Below are 15,392 nucleotides of genomic sequence, written 5' to 3'. Positions count from 1 at the left end.
AATTAATTAATTTAAAAAAAGATAAACACTGAACCACGAGGTCAGTTGGAAACACAAGGTCAGTGGTTCAAATGCATCAACCACTCCTTGGAAACCCTTTACCAGATCTCTATGAGTCAGAACCAATTCAACAGCACTGAACAACAACAACTTATGATATACTTGAGTTATGATGAATTACTACACTTAACACCATTTGGTTTATGGTTTTTGACTTTGTCTGATTTGTTTTATATATGTTATTATTAGGTGTGCCTGCCCCAAGCCATGGTATTTTCAATAGCCTCATATGCATGTGAAAGTTGGACAATGAATAAGGAAGACTATATGAGAACTGAGGTATTTGAGTTATGATGTTGGAGAAGAATACTAAAAGTATTATGAACTACCAGAATAAACAAATCTGTGTTAGAAGTACAGCCAGAATGCTCCTTAGAAACCAGGATGGTCATACTTGTCTCTCATACTTTGGACATTTTATCAAGAGGGAACAGTCCCAGGAGAAGTATATCATGCTTGGTAAAGTAGAGGATCAGCAAAAAACAAGAAAACCCCCAACGAGATATGTTGATACAATGGCAGCAGCAATGGGCTCAAGCATAATAATGATTGTGAGGTTAGCTCAGGACAGGACAGTGTGTCATTCTGTTGTGAATAGGATTGCTATGAGTCAGAACCAACTCAACAACACTGAACAATAACAGCAATTGTTGGTAATATGTGCTATATATGTTATAGCACATAATTTAAATTTGCTAATATTATCATTCACATGACAACCCCAAAGATAAATAAAAGTAAATTTATAGAGATACTGATAATAAAAGACAACAATAATAAAACTAAAAAAAAAGAAAAAAATGGGTATTCAACTTCTGCCAGAACCAGCTTAAAACAGAAGCATCAGAATGAAACCACATCGTGAGTCAGGAAACACTTGTCCTAGTATAACTTACAGTATCCTGGTGTGGTGCTGTAGGATAAAGCACTGGACAGCAAGATCAGTTTGAACCACAAGGTCGGCACTTCAAACCCACCAGTCACTCCTCGGAAACCCTATACAGGGTTGCTATGAGTTGGAACCGACTTGTTGGTACTTAACAACAACAAGGAGATCAAAAGGTATGACATTTAGTACCTACTGCAGAGTTGTATTCATTTACTGACAGTATAGACTTAGTATAGACAAGCTTATGTCACTTAGAACCTACTGCCTGGATTGTGTTCATTTATGGACGTAGGTAAAGGGTTTGTTTATTCTTACTTTATGTCACTTGTAAGGTACATAGACTTGATTTAGTTTTTTATTCAGTCTTGCAAGTTTTACCTTTCAATTATGATATTTCATTCACTACTTTTTAATCTAATAATTGACTATTTACTATTTACTACTATTTATGGAGCTCTAGTAGTGTAGTGGTTACAAGTTGGGCTGCTAACCTCAAGGTCAGCAGTTCAAAACTACCAGCGGTTCCACGGGAGAAAGATGAGGCTTTCTGTTCCTGTAAAAATTTACAGCCTCAGAAACACTATACAGGGTTGCTATGGGTCAGAACCGACTCAAAGCACTTAACAACAACAACGACATCCAGTTTGTTTTACGTTCATTTTTCTCTTTTATCTTGTCTTCATCTAGAGCAGCTTAGACTTTTTAAAAAATATTTATATCATTTACTCTGTACTGTTGAGTGGTTAGTAGTTATAGAAAAGGGATTCTCTTAGAAGTCTTTTGGCACTCTGTAACTACAATTACTGGTGCATGCGCACTATTGTTGTGTGCAGTCAAGTAGATTCCAACTTTCAGTGGCCCATGTGACAATAGAACTAACTCATAGGATTTTCTAGGCTATAATTTCTACAGGAATAGATCACCAGGTCTTTATCTCATGGATCTGCTGGGTGAGTTTGAAATGCCAACCTTCTGGCTAGCGGCCAAGCATGTAACCATTGTATCCCCCAGAACTCCTTAGATACTTGTTTCTGTTGTGTTAGGTTTGGTTCTGGCTGATAGCGACCCTATGCACAACAGAAAATCCTGCCCTGTCCTGAAAGAGCCTCCCAATTGTCATGTCTGAGCCCACTGTTGGTGCCATTATGTCAATACATCTTGTTGGAGTTCTTGTTTTTCACTGACCCTCCACTTTTCCAAGCATGATGTCCTTCTCCAGGGATTGGTCCCTCCAGACAATATGCAAAAGTATGAAACATGAACTCTTATCATCTTTACTTCTAAGGAACATTCTGGTTATACTTCATCCAAGACAGATTTGTTCATTCTTCTGACAGTCATGATACTTTCAATATTCTCATTCAACACCATAATTCAAATGCATTGATTCTTCTAAGGTTTTCCTTACTTTGACAAGTATATGAGATCATTGAAAATACCAGGGTTTAGAGCAGGTGCACTTTATTCCTCAACATGGCATCTTTGCTCTTTAACACTTTAAAGAGGTCTTTTGCACTACATCATCTCCTAGAATCCTCTTCTCCCCACATAAACTCAGGTCTGCCCGTGCCTGAGACTGTAGCATTCCCTATGCATAGGCAATGCCAAGTTCTAGCTTTAAAATATTAAGCAGCAACTGTTGTCCTCAAAGGAGCTCAATCCATTATAAACACACAGGCACTTGATATCCAAATTCAGATGGCCATCTGTGCAGGCATATAACCTGACCACAGATGGATGGTAGAGATAGCCTGTAACCCAGACAAGTCCAGCCTGCCTCATGCTGGCCTTACGAACCCATAAAGGCTCTCTTTATGAAAATCCTTCCATGGCCTGCTCTAAAATAGTATTCAGTGTTGTAGAGAGTCCCTTCAAACATATTGTGGCAATTCTTTAGTTATCCATTGGAACAGAGGGCATCCGAATAGCTCTAATCATTGGCTTTGGAAATTTGTTTTATATTGACATGTGAAATGTTCTCAACACTTTAAGAATAAAATGAAATTGTGTTGCAAAGGGCTAGAGTAAAAGGGGTTTAGAAACATTTTTAAGACCTTCCTAACCCCTCCTCCTTGCTTCCAGAGTTGAGGTGGAGCACCAGTCTCTTAAGATCCCAGGATACCCCTGTGTGCTCTTCAGTTGTAAAGTACTCCAGGAATTCCTAAAACTTCCCTCCCTAACACCTCATTTGTGGCCATAGACACAAATAAATGAGAATGGAAAACATCCTTGGCAGGAGAAGTTAGTTGGTCTGTGTGATTATGAATCTGTTAGCAAAGCTTTACTGTTTGTCTGGAATCACCAAGGTCAGTTCAAGGTTTAACCTAAGTGACTGGCCAGTCATGAAGTAAACACAACACAATCCAGGACTCTGCAATGTTATTCTTCCTGGAATCTCAGCTGTTGTGTAAATAGGACACACACAAAAAAATGGCCAAAACACTTGTAAAGTAATAGTGCAAAATAATGCCAGTGGGGAAATCTGTTCATTTGAAGATTTAAAGAAGAAAGGAAAAGTACTTTAACTATGGCTGTATCTTAAGGAACTATGTACCTCCCCTCAAAAAGAAAACACCATACTTCTCTTTCTTTTCTTTCTTTCCACTATTTTCTCTTTCCTCTCTTCTGCAACAAAGAAAGAACCACAGAGTATTAGAGTGGGAATGTTGAAAATCAGCTGGAAAAAGTGTTTCAACCATCAGTTCTTCTTAAAAAGAACTCTTTAAAAAAAAAATTTTTTTTAAACCAAAACACATGATCATTAAGCAAGACTTATGTGAAAACTGTATTAGACAGCTATGATTGCAATAATGCTGTGTAACGAATTATCCCAAAATAAAATGGCTTCCAGCAGCATTTATTATTAGCCTCACAAATCTGAGATGCCTTGGTAATGCAGTGGTTAAAGCTGTCTGCTGCTAACCAAAATGTAGATGGTTCGAACCCACCAGTCTACCTCCGTAAAGATTTACAGCCTTGGAAACCCTATAGGGCAGTTCGGCCTTGTCCTATATGGTCACTGTGAATTGAAATGGACTGACGGCAGTAGGTTTGGGTCACAGATGGACAAGTTGACTATAAGAAGACTGAGACTGAGCTCAGCCAAGGTAGCTCTACTTTAGACCACAGGCTGGACTGAGATTTGTTCCACATCTCTCTCACCTTTCTTGGGCCAGTCACTACTTGGCCACATTCTCATACAAAAAAGGCGGCAGACAAGAGGAAAGTCAAACCATGCAAGCTTATTTAAAGCTTCTATGTGGCGCTGTAGGATAAAGCACTAGGCCTCAAGGTCAGTTCGAACCACAAGGTTGGTGCTCCAAACTCACCAGCCACTCCTTGGAAACCCTATACAAGGTTGCTATGAGCCAGAATCGATTTGATGGCACTTAACAACAACAACATCATATTTCATTAACCAAAACATATCATATGGCCAAGCCCAAAGTCAATGAGACAGGGAATTGTGGTCTAGTCCAGGGGAAAGAAGGAAGGAAATGATAATTTTCTGACCAGTAACCCAATATATTACAGAAACCAAATATATAAAATAAGTGACCCTTTGCTATATATGGACAAGGCATGAGTGTCTTTTCCCATTTCAAAATTCCCAGGAATCTTTGGGCAACTAAAGGATTCAAAGAGCCCAGCATGAAACCTGAAGCAATTCTCTTATTTTACAGATAGGAAAATTGAGATACAAAGAATTACAACAATTTGTCTACCACCAGAGAGATATAACATGTGTAGAAAGGTAAATGACTCTACAAGTTTTCAAACCTGATGACAACTGGCTGTTTTCCTATCTCTATCAGTTACAGATTTGTGTCATTCACATCAAGTTGAAGAGCATTTCCTCAAATCAAGTAAATAAAGTAAAAAATAGTAAATAAAGAAAAAGAGTGAGTAAAACAATAGAGTTTTGACTGCAGAGCTTCGGACTACACATTTCACAGCACAAAACTCAAGATCCACTTCTTCAGTTTCCACTCCACTTCCAGAATTTGATGTAGTTGAGAACAACAACAGGCAAGATGTCAAACAGTAAAGCTGAGCTCAATTCTAAATGCATCTTTGACGAAGACAATTCTGATGTAAAAAAGTAAAAGTAAGATCACGACATGATTTTATGTGTTGATAAGGAAGCTTGATAAAAGCCAAAGTGTTGGGAAGAGAGGATGGTAGCTCTAACAGGTTGTAACCCATGAGTCCTAGAGACACCTAGAGGCGTGTTCAGGGTCTAAAGATGTTGGCCACCAAAGATATTTCTTAGGTCCAGCTAGAGAATTTATCAGGCATAAAGGTCAGCAACTGAGAGTAGGGTCAACATCAAGAAAGATGATCATTTAAAGAGACCAGAGAAAAGCTAAAGTCACACCAGGATCCCAAATAGGGCCAGATGTTTTCAGCTTTACTCAGTGCATGATTCCAAAGTAAAAAAATTATGTAATAGATTGATTCCTTCAATGATCAGGTTTTAGCAAAAGGTTACCGGAAGAGCTCTACTTTTGGCAACTTTGGGAGGTAAGATGAAATGGTGAGGATATTTATCTTGATCTGAAAGTGTGAAGGGTTCCTCTGTCCAGTCCTTTGGCATGTCCCTCAGCTCAGCTCTTAAATGTTACAGCATTGTTGTTATTGTTAAGTGCCGTCAAGTCGGTTCCAACTCATAGCAACCCTATAGAGGGTTTCTGAGGAACGGCCAGTGAGCTTGAACCGCCGATCTTGCAGTTCAAGCTGACCTTACAGTGCAACACATTAACCCACAGTGCCACACTAGGACTCCATTAGAAGTGATACATTTCATAGGTCACTCCAAGTACTGAAGCTTTTAATTCATCTCATCTACCTGAGGACTCCAGTGCAGTGATCTTGCACTGTCATAAGAAGAAAGCAGGAAATACATTTCCCAGAGTGACCTGCATATATGGTTCTGGATTAGCGTTGGTCAAGAGAGAAATTTGCACAAGACTTGAAAGATACAAGTGAGGTAGTAGCCATGATGCTCTGAAGTTTAGGGTGCAAGACACAGCTACAGTCCACACACATTGTCTCAGATCTGCTGGCTGGATTGTTGTTTGTTGTTAAGTGCTATCAAGTTGGTTCCAACTCTTAGTGACCCTGTATAGGGTTTCCAAGGAGCAGCTGGTAAGTTTGAACCACCAACCTTGCAGTTCAAACTGAACTTGTGGTCCAGTGTTTTATATCACAGCACTTATGGGGCAGTAATTGGCCCCACAGTATCTTCCACCAGATCTTATCCAGCTACTCTGAGTCATTGGGTCAGGTGCAAATTCTGCTCTCTGATGATAGACACCAGATTTTCCTGCAGGTCACACATTTAATCAAGGTTGGAGAGTGTGAGGATCAGGTGCAGGTTCCAGTCTGTCCTAGGTTCCAGTTTGTTTTTGCTGTCCTCCACTTCACATCCAGCCCTTTGTCTTATCTTGCAGACCCTGAATATCTATAAAACCTCAATCCCAACACTAGATTTAGAAGTTACAGCCTTGCATAGACTTCTTTACTAGTTTTTATAATTATGTAAAGTCTAATTCCTGTAATTAATCTCTTATTCCATATCATTCAGAGGAGCTCTGCTTTTTGATCAAAATCTAACTGATACAACCAGCTATTTCTATTGCTTTAGCAAATGCAATGAAGAACATCCCCCCATCTTTGTTTCTCATATGATTCTTCTTAGCAGAATATTAATGCTTCCTTTTGCTTTCTTAATTTAACTTTCACAACCACCACTGTCAACACCACGGTTGTCACCACCATCATCACTAACACCATATGTACCATCATGAAACCATCATAACCACCACCATCACTACACCCATCACTATCACCACCACCATCATTAGCACCATGAAACCATCATAACCACCACCATCACTACTACCATAACTACCACCACCACCATCATTAACACCATCTCTACTACCATGAAACCGTCATAATCACCACCCTCACTACCATCAAGAAACCATCATAACCACCAACATTGCTACTACCGTAACTACCACCACCACCGTCTCTACCACCATGAAACCATTATAACCACCACCATCACTTTGACCATTGCTATGGTAGCATGAGAAAACTGGACAATGAGTAAAGAAGACCATAGAAGAATTGATGCCTTTGAGTTATGCTGTTGGAGGAGAATATTGAAAGTGCCATGGGCTGCCCATAGAACCAATAGATCCGTTTTGTAAGAAGTGCAGCCAGAGTGCTCCTTAGAGGCCAAGATGGCCAAACTTTATCTCTCATACTTTGGACATATTGTCAGGAGGGAGCAGTCGCTGGAGAAGGATATAATGTATGGTAAGGTGGAGGGTCAGAGAAAAAGAGGAAGACCCCCAATGAGATGTATTGGCCAAGTGGCAGCATCGTGGTGAGTGGCCCAGGATTGGGCAGTGTTTTGTTCTGCTATGCATAAGTTCGCTATGGGTTGGTACCGACTCAATGGAACCTAACAACAACACCATTACCACCATCTCAACATCTCTACCACCATGAAACTACCATAACCTTGATATCACTACTATCACCACAATCACAAAATCACCACCATCAGCATCACCACAACCCAAACTGCTAGATCCATCACTGCTACGAAAGCTTCTACCACTACCAGCACCAGCGCCCATCACCATGGTTATCACCACCACCACCAGTATCATCACAACTACCACTGTAACTACAACCAGCATCATGGTCACCGTCACCAACACCACCATCACTTCCATTTCTACCACCACCACCATTATCACCACTGTCACCCCACTAACAACATAGCAGCTGCCACTACCACAATCGTCCCCCTACTTTATCTCCTTTGGTTTTCACATTAATAGTATCAGCTAGATATTATCATTCTTTTTTTATAAATGTAGAACTTAATCCCAGAGAGATTAAGACATAGTCAGCAGTCAAGGAGAGATTTCAGCACAGGTCCAGCTCCAAATTCCCTATTCTTTCACTCCACCATGCAGTCTCTGAAACTATGTTTGACAGAACAAAACAGGACAAAGGTCAATCAGCAACAAGAGCAGATAGAAGCAAAACTGTGCTGATCAAGAGAAGAGGAGGAAAGAAATGGCAACTAGACTTAGACGAGATCCCTTAGGCAAGAGACTGGGTGAGTCTGAGTGCCAGTTCTGACCCAAAACCTTCATGGAGTTCAGAAACAAAGTGGCCTCACTCCTGCAGACCCCAAAGACAATGATCCAGAAGAAAATTTGCCCACTGCATCGAGAATAGAAATCAGGGTTCTAAATAGCCTCAGAAGGAAGGACCAGTGGGCTAAAAGGAGTGAGAATTAGAAATGACCCTGGAAAGCCTTTCACTGCCTTTAGCCTGAGTGACTTTCAACTCTAGCTACACAATGGAATCACTCGGGGAGACTGAAACTTTGCTGGTCCCCAGGCCCATCTTCAAACCCTATCTAATCTTTTTTTATTATTATTTTTATTGTTATTGAAAATTTAACATTGACTACACTCTTTAAATTGTACAACCATTCTCACTCTCCTTTTCAAGTTGTTCCTCCCCCACTAACATAAACTCACTGCTCTCAGGGCTTCCTACCTAACTTTTTAAGTTGCTATTGTCAATTTGATCACATAATAATTATTTTAACGCTCCCCAATTCATCCTGAAGTTTGTGAAAGATTGAGAAACAATGCTTTCAACCAAAACAACTCTTGGCTCATCAATTTCTTCCTTTTGAACCCCCAGATGTCCTTCACACTCTAGTATAATTCAGTTTCCTGTTGTGGTGCTGTAGGGTCAACACTGAACTGCAACCCACAATGTTGGCAGTTCAAACCCACCAGCTGCTCTTCAAAAACCTTATACAAGATGTCTATGAGTCAGAACTGACTCAACTGTACTTAACAACAACAACTAGTATACTCATTTGGGCTCATGAACTAAGTGACTTCTAGTTAATTGTAAGTCCATCTCTGAACTTTTGTGAACTTCAGCAAATTCACACATAGGATGCTAGATGGTAATGGAAAAAGCAAATGGATCCTTTCCAGATTGAAGAAAAAGATGAGATTCATTTTAATCCCCGGTCTTGACTTGGTTTTTATCTGGGGATAATTAATCTAGAGGTCACTTCTGCAGTAAGAGAAAGAATCAAAGCCAAAGAAGAAACCCACAATTTGATTAAGAGGGCTCCTTCACCCCCAGCTTATAGATAAAGTTATCTTATTTTTACAATGTCCAACAATAATTGCTAGTATTTGCTGAACATTTTTTTATGCATCTAGCATGGTGCTAAGTCCTTTACATATATCATATCTTCTGGTTTTCAAGTTAGATATGTATGTGATGGATACTAACAGTTTTCCCATTATACAAATGAAGAAACCAAAGTACAGAGAGGCTAAGGAATTTTCCAAGTTCATACAAGTGTCAAAATAGGATTTTATTCTAAACTATACCTACAGAAAATATTGAAGCTGTCAGGGATATTATTTGATTTGCATCCACAATCAATACCCATGGAAACAGTAGTCAAGACCTCAAACAGCAAATGGGACAAGTCTGCTGTAAATGACCTCCTTAAAGTATTAAAAAGCAAAGATATCACTTTCAGGATTAAGGTGTACCTGACCCAAACCATGGTATTTTCAATCACCTCATACGTGTGAAAGCTGGAAAATCAAAGAATAATTGATGCCTTTGAATTATGGCATTGACAAAGAATACTGAATACATCATGGACTTCCACAGAATGAACAAACTTGTGGAGGAAGTCCAGCCAGAATGCTCTCACTTACTTTGGCTATGTTACCAGGAGGGACCAGTGACTGAAGTAGAACATTGCGCTTGGTGAACTAGTTGTTGTTGTGAAGTGTCGTCAAGTCGATTCCGACCCATAGCAAACCTGTATAGGGTTTCCAAGGAGCAGCTGGTGAGCTTGAACCACTGACCTTGCAGTTCAAACGGCTTTTCAGTCCAATGCATTAACCCACAGCGCCACACCAGGACTCAGTGAAAAACAGGACATCCTTCACAGAGATGGATTGGCACAATGTCTGCAAGAGTGGGCTCAAACATGCCAGTGACTGTGAGGATGATGCGGGACCCAACAGTGTCTGTTGTACTTAGGGCAACATGAGTCAGAACTGACTTGTTAAGTGCAATCAAGTTGGTTCTGACTCATAGTGACTCTGTCTAGGGTTTCCAAGGAGTGGCTGGTGGGTTTGAACCATGGACTTTGTGGTTAGCAGCCGGATGCTTAGCCTATAGCATCTAACTAGATATCATCTAACAAGGGCTATGGAGTCCATGCTCCTAACACTACACATGTAGCATCCCAATCCCTATGGGTCCTGGGAAGTTATTATCCCCTGTTACAAGTAGATAGACTGAGATGAAGCAACTGTCACAAGCTGACATATTGTCTCACTGGCACAGCCTGGATTTGGAATTTAGAAAGTGGAACATATCAGGGTTTAGGAGCAACTTAGCATAGAGGCAGAGAGATGTTTCTAAATGTCCAGTTTTTTGCCAGCACCACTCGACCTTTCATGCTCAGAGGTTACATCGAAATCACATGTAATGATCCTCCAAAATAAATGCATTTTTAAAACAATCTGCCCAAAACGCAAACCAGCAGTGGCTTGTGTGCCGAGTTAGGAAATGATACCTAAACAGAAGGAAAGGGTGAATCCCGCTGCCTCTTTAGGCTGGACAAAACATTTCAAACTATTTGTTTCAAACATTTTGCAATTGGCAAGACCCAAACCACATTTTTCCAAGCATTCCCTTCTCCACCCCATCCCCCTCCATACACACACACACACACACACACACACACACACACACACTACTAAGCTTTACATTGTAAGCCCATGTGTATTTCCCCAAAAATGCAATCCATATGTCTCTGATCCGTTTACACTTAACTCATCAAATTGTTGTTTGCTAAGAGTTGTTTGCTTCCCCTAAAGCCTTCTGAGGCTGTCTGTGAGTCCTTCAAAAGGCTCATTCGGCCTCTTTTCTTGGAAACAGGAAGCTACGTGTAGCCAAGGGCAAATGAAATTGAAAATACGAGCCACGAAGAGGAAAAGACTCAGGGACCAAAAAATCTGCTCTTGTTCTCAACATGGTGAAAAGCAAAGACAACATGTTCCCACTGCTGCCCCTCCCCCAAGTGGTATTTGAAGGTTCTGGAAATTTGCTCTCAGTGTAACACTAAGACCAGGATCAGAACCAATTTTGTTTTCGGCCGCGTTTGCAGTCCTTCAGTCTGCTGCAGCCCCTAAGGTAGCCCAGGGATGTAATGAAGAACAAGCAGCAATCCCCTGACCTGGATCATTAGTGATCCTGATAGTATCTACTCTTACACTGGGATTAAACTCTGTATACTGGGTTTCTACCTCAGCAGCTCAACATCTCATATGTTCTGCCTTTAAACACACATAGACAATAAACACTTCTCAAAACAAACCATTATCTGATATGGTTTCATCCATCCACACTTTTTTGCTTTAACAAAAGATCCTAGTTTGGGGTTTTTGTGTTTGGTTTTTTTTCTTTTAATTGCTTAAGTTCAGCTAACTTCTGTCCCTTGGGAAAGTGATCTATGTAAATGTGATTTCACTAAAAGGGTTTGAGCCATTCACATGTGTTTTACATTTTCTAATCATCCTAAACTCTGTACATGGTGAGCAGACTGAAAAAATGATGGTGGTCTCATTTCAACATCAATTTTTATCCATTTTATCTCCCAAGAATGCAGAATGACGGCTGGATAGAAGCTCACTTCCTATTTCCAGACAATCAGAAGCTGATCTTTAAGGAAGTTCTTGAAGTGTGTGAAGTTGATTACATGGGTAGATGACCCAGAGGAGGATGGGAATTCTTTGTCATGCCCACATGTTTAAAATCGGTCACATTTTTACGAAATGTTCATTACAAATATTCTATGTCACTGATAAAATTCAATTCAACAAATATTTAAAGCATGCCTACTGTATTCATTTTCTATTGTTGCATAACAAATTACCACAATCTCAGATGCTTAAAACAGTGTATATTTGTATCTCTGTTTCCATGGGTCAGGAGTCTGGGCATGGCTGAGCTGAGTCCTTTGCTCAGGGTTTCATACGGTTGTAATTAAGGTGTCGGCCAGGCTACATTCCTATCTGGAGGGCTGAGTGGGAGAGAGTCCCCTGCCAAGCTCATTCCAGTTGTTGGCAGAATTCTTTTTCTTGTGACTGTACTACTATCCCCATTTTCTTGCTTGCTGTTGGCTACTAGTTGCTTTCAATTCCTAGAGGCCACTTTGGTGGTACAAATGGTTAAGCACTAGCTGAAAAGTTGGTGGTTCAAATCCACGCAGAAGCACCTCCAAAGAAGGCCCACCAATCTTCTTCTGAAAGATCACAGCCATTGAAAACCCGAAGGAACATCATTCTACTCTGAAACACACAGCACCACCATGAGTGGTAGGCAGCTCTTCAACAGCTGGCTTGGTTTTGCTTTTGATCCTCTAGCATCAATTGTGAGGGTGGCACAGGACTGGGCAGTGTTTCATTCTGTTGTGCATAGGGTCGCTATGAGTCGGTACCAACTCGATAATACCTAACAACAACAACAGCAGGGGTAGGGAACGCCCAGCCAGAAGGCTGTATAAGCCCCATGAAATCATTTAGTTTGACCTTGCCAAGGCAACTGCAGTTCCAGCCATCATATTTGTTGTTGTTGTTGTTGTTGTTGTTGTTAGGTGCCATCGAGTCAGTACCGACTCATAGCTATGCACAACAGAGCGAAACACTGCCTGGTTCTGGGCCAGCCTCACAATTATTGCCATGCTTGAGCCCACTGATGCTGCCATTTGGCCAATCCATCTCGCTTGGGGTCTTTCTCTTTTTCTCTGACCCTCCACCTTACCAAACATGATATCCTTCTCCAGCGACTGGTCCCTCCTGACAATATGTCCAAAGTATGCGAGACGAAGCTTGGCCATCCTGGCCTCCAAGGAGCACTCTGGCTGCATGACTTCCAACACTGATCTGTTTGTTCTTTTGGTAGCCCATGGCACTTTCAATATTCTCCTTCAATACCATAACTCAAAAACATCAATTCTTCTATGGTCTTTCTTATTCACTATCCAGCTTTCACGTGCATATGAGGTTATTGAAAATACCATGGCTTGGGTCAGGTGCACCTTAGCCCTCAAGCTAACATCTTTTCTCTTCAACACTTTTTAAAAAAGTTCTTGTGCAGCAGATTTCCCTAATGCAATACATTGTTTGATTTCTTGACTGCTGCTTCCATGAATGTTGATAGTTGATCCAAGAAAAATGAAGTCCTCGACAACTTCAATCTTTTCTCTGTTGATAAAAATGTTGTTTATTGTTCCAGTGGTAAGGATTTTTGTTTTCTTGACATTGTGATGCAATCCATACTGAAGGCTGGGTTCATTGAGCCATCACATTAGGGGTAAATTAATTAAATGTTTGACCAGATATAGCAGGCTAATTTTTAAGTTAATGATTTTGTATGTCCCATGAATGATGTTATAAATATCCAAGTAGCCCTTGGAAGAAAAAAAGCTTCCCCACCTCTACTCTAGGGGGTGAGAACTGGTAGCATAGTGGCTTACACATTGGGCTGCTGACCCCAAGTTCAGCAGTTTGAATCCACCAGCAGCTCCATGGGAGAAAGATGAGGTTTTCTGCTCCTATAAAGATTTACAGCCTCAGAAACCCTATACAGAGTTGCCATGTATAGAGAACCAAGTCGACAGCATGCTGTAGCAGCAGGTGGTAAGAATCTTGAGGGCCATTTCATAATTTTGCCTACCATACCTGCTGTGTACAAGGGTCTGGAGATATATAAATTATGGATTTTACCTTCAAGAAATTCATAGTTTAACAGTGGCCATGCAACAAATCATTACTCTTCCATAAGATATGTTTTATAATGTTTAATATCCAGAAATAGCACAAGCACAATAACATAGGAATTGGGTTTTATAGGACGAATAGGAGTCCACCCAGAAGACTTGAAAAAGTTCCTGGAACTTAAAAGATACTGGAATTTCAATGAACTTTCTGAAGCCCCCTTATATGGAAGACCATTTAATGAGGTTAAGTAGGGTTTGGCTGAAACAGTATGTTATGATTTTCAAATTACAAGTAATCTGATTTTCAAAGAGTTCATTCTGTTTTGCTTTATTTCATTTATCTTCCAAAAAAGAAAGAGAGAATATTAGCTGCCCTAAAACCTGGTTGATGGACCACATGTATGTGTATATGATATACTGTTTATGGCTCATCAGTTTATGGCAATCATAAGAATAACACTGAAGGAAAAATGTGTAATAAATTAACTCTTGAGCCCTATAAGAAAATGTGCTTCTGGGTTTCCTTTGGAATGTTTGAGCCTTTTGCAATTAGAAGCTTCCCTTGAAATAATGTTTTATTCTAGAAAGGTGGAAATGGGTCCATACCTACAGACATAGCAACAGGAAAAGCTAAAGAGATTTCTGTTTCCCAAGAATAAAGAAGTACAGTCAAAGTTGGAGATGAAACCAGGCAAACCCCAGAGCCCTGGGATGACACATGTTGAGAAGCTCCACACATCCTGGCACTTTCATAACTTGAAACAGAATTCACTTTTGAAGCTTGAAGTCTTCTGACTCTTCTACCACAATATATAAACACAGGCCCCAAAGAAATGCCTCTAAAAAATACAGTAGCTTTTATGTCAACTCCAAAATACCTCTTGAGCCACTAGTAAGATGATGACAATACTACAAACAAAACCCAACCATCTTGCAGATGATTTGGGTCCATACGCTCCACTTTCATTGCCAATAACATGACTGTGGAGAATTCTCTGATTTTTCATACCTGCTCAGGTTAGTCTGTGGTCTTTCTGAAGTGTCCTATGGCAGAGGGAAAGCACTCTGGACAAGACATTAGGAGACCCAGGTTCCAGTCTAAATTCAATCTGTTCTTTTATATGCCCAGGATGGTTGGAGGACAAGAGAGTTTTCCATTTCGTGGACAAAGGAATTTTCCAGACAACTGAAAAACTTCTGCTCCTACAAGATGTTTACACTTACATTGTTTAAATATTGGAAATGACCCTCAGATATGGTATATATTAAAATCGTGGACTCTGGAGCCAGGAAGCTTGGGTTTGAATCCCAGCTCCATCAACAGACTCACTATATGACCTCCTCAGCAACTCTGAAGATAATTATAGTACTTCACAAAGCAGTGCTAAGTATACAATAAGCCAGTTATAGGAGGCACTTAGAAGAATGCCTGACAAAAGATGTTGTTAAGTGCCATCAAGTCAATCTCCATTCATAATGACCCTGTATAGGGTTTCTGAAGAGCAGCTGGTGGGTTTGAACTGCCAATCTTGCAACTAGCAGTCCAGTACTTATCCAACAACATCA

General features: G+C 40.4%; 1 pseudogene; it reads right to left on the bottom strand.

Annotated features, from left to right (window-relative positions):
- Positions 1-14,546, bottom strand: part of LOC102812995 — a 29,654-nt pseudogene extending 15,108 nt beyond the window's left edge.
- Between the last annotated feature and the right edge of the window lie 846 nt (positions 14,547-15,392).

This window comes from Chrysochloris asiatica, unplaced genomic scaffold (assembly GCF_000296735.1).
Source record: "Chrysochloris asiatica unplaced genomic scaffold, ChrAsi1.0 scaffold00293, whole genome shotgun sequence".
Classification (NCBI taxonomy): Eukaryota; Metazoa; Chordata; class Mammalia; order Afrosoricida; family Chrysochloridae; genus Chrysochloris; species Chrysochloris asiatica.
Note: the sequence above shows the minus strand (reverse complement) of the source record. Positions and strands in the feature narration are given on the sequence as shown.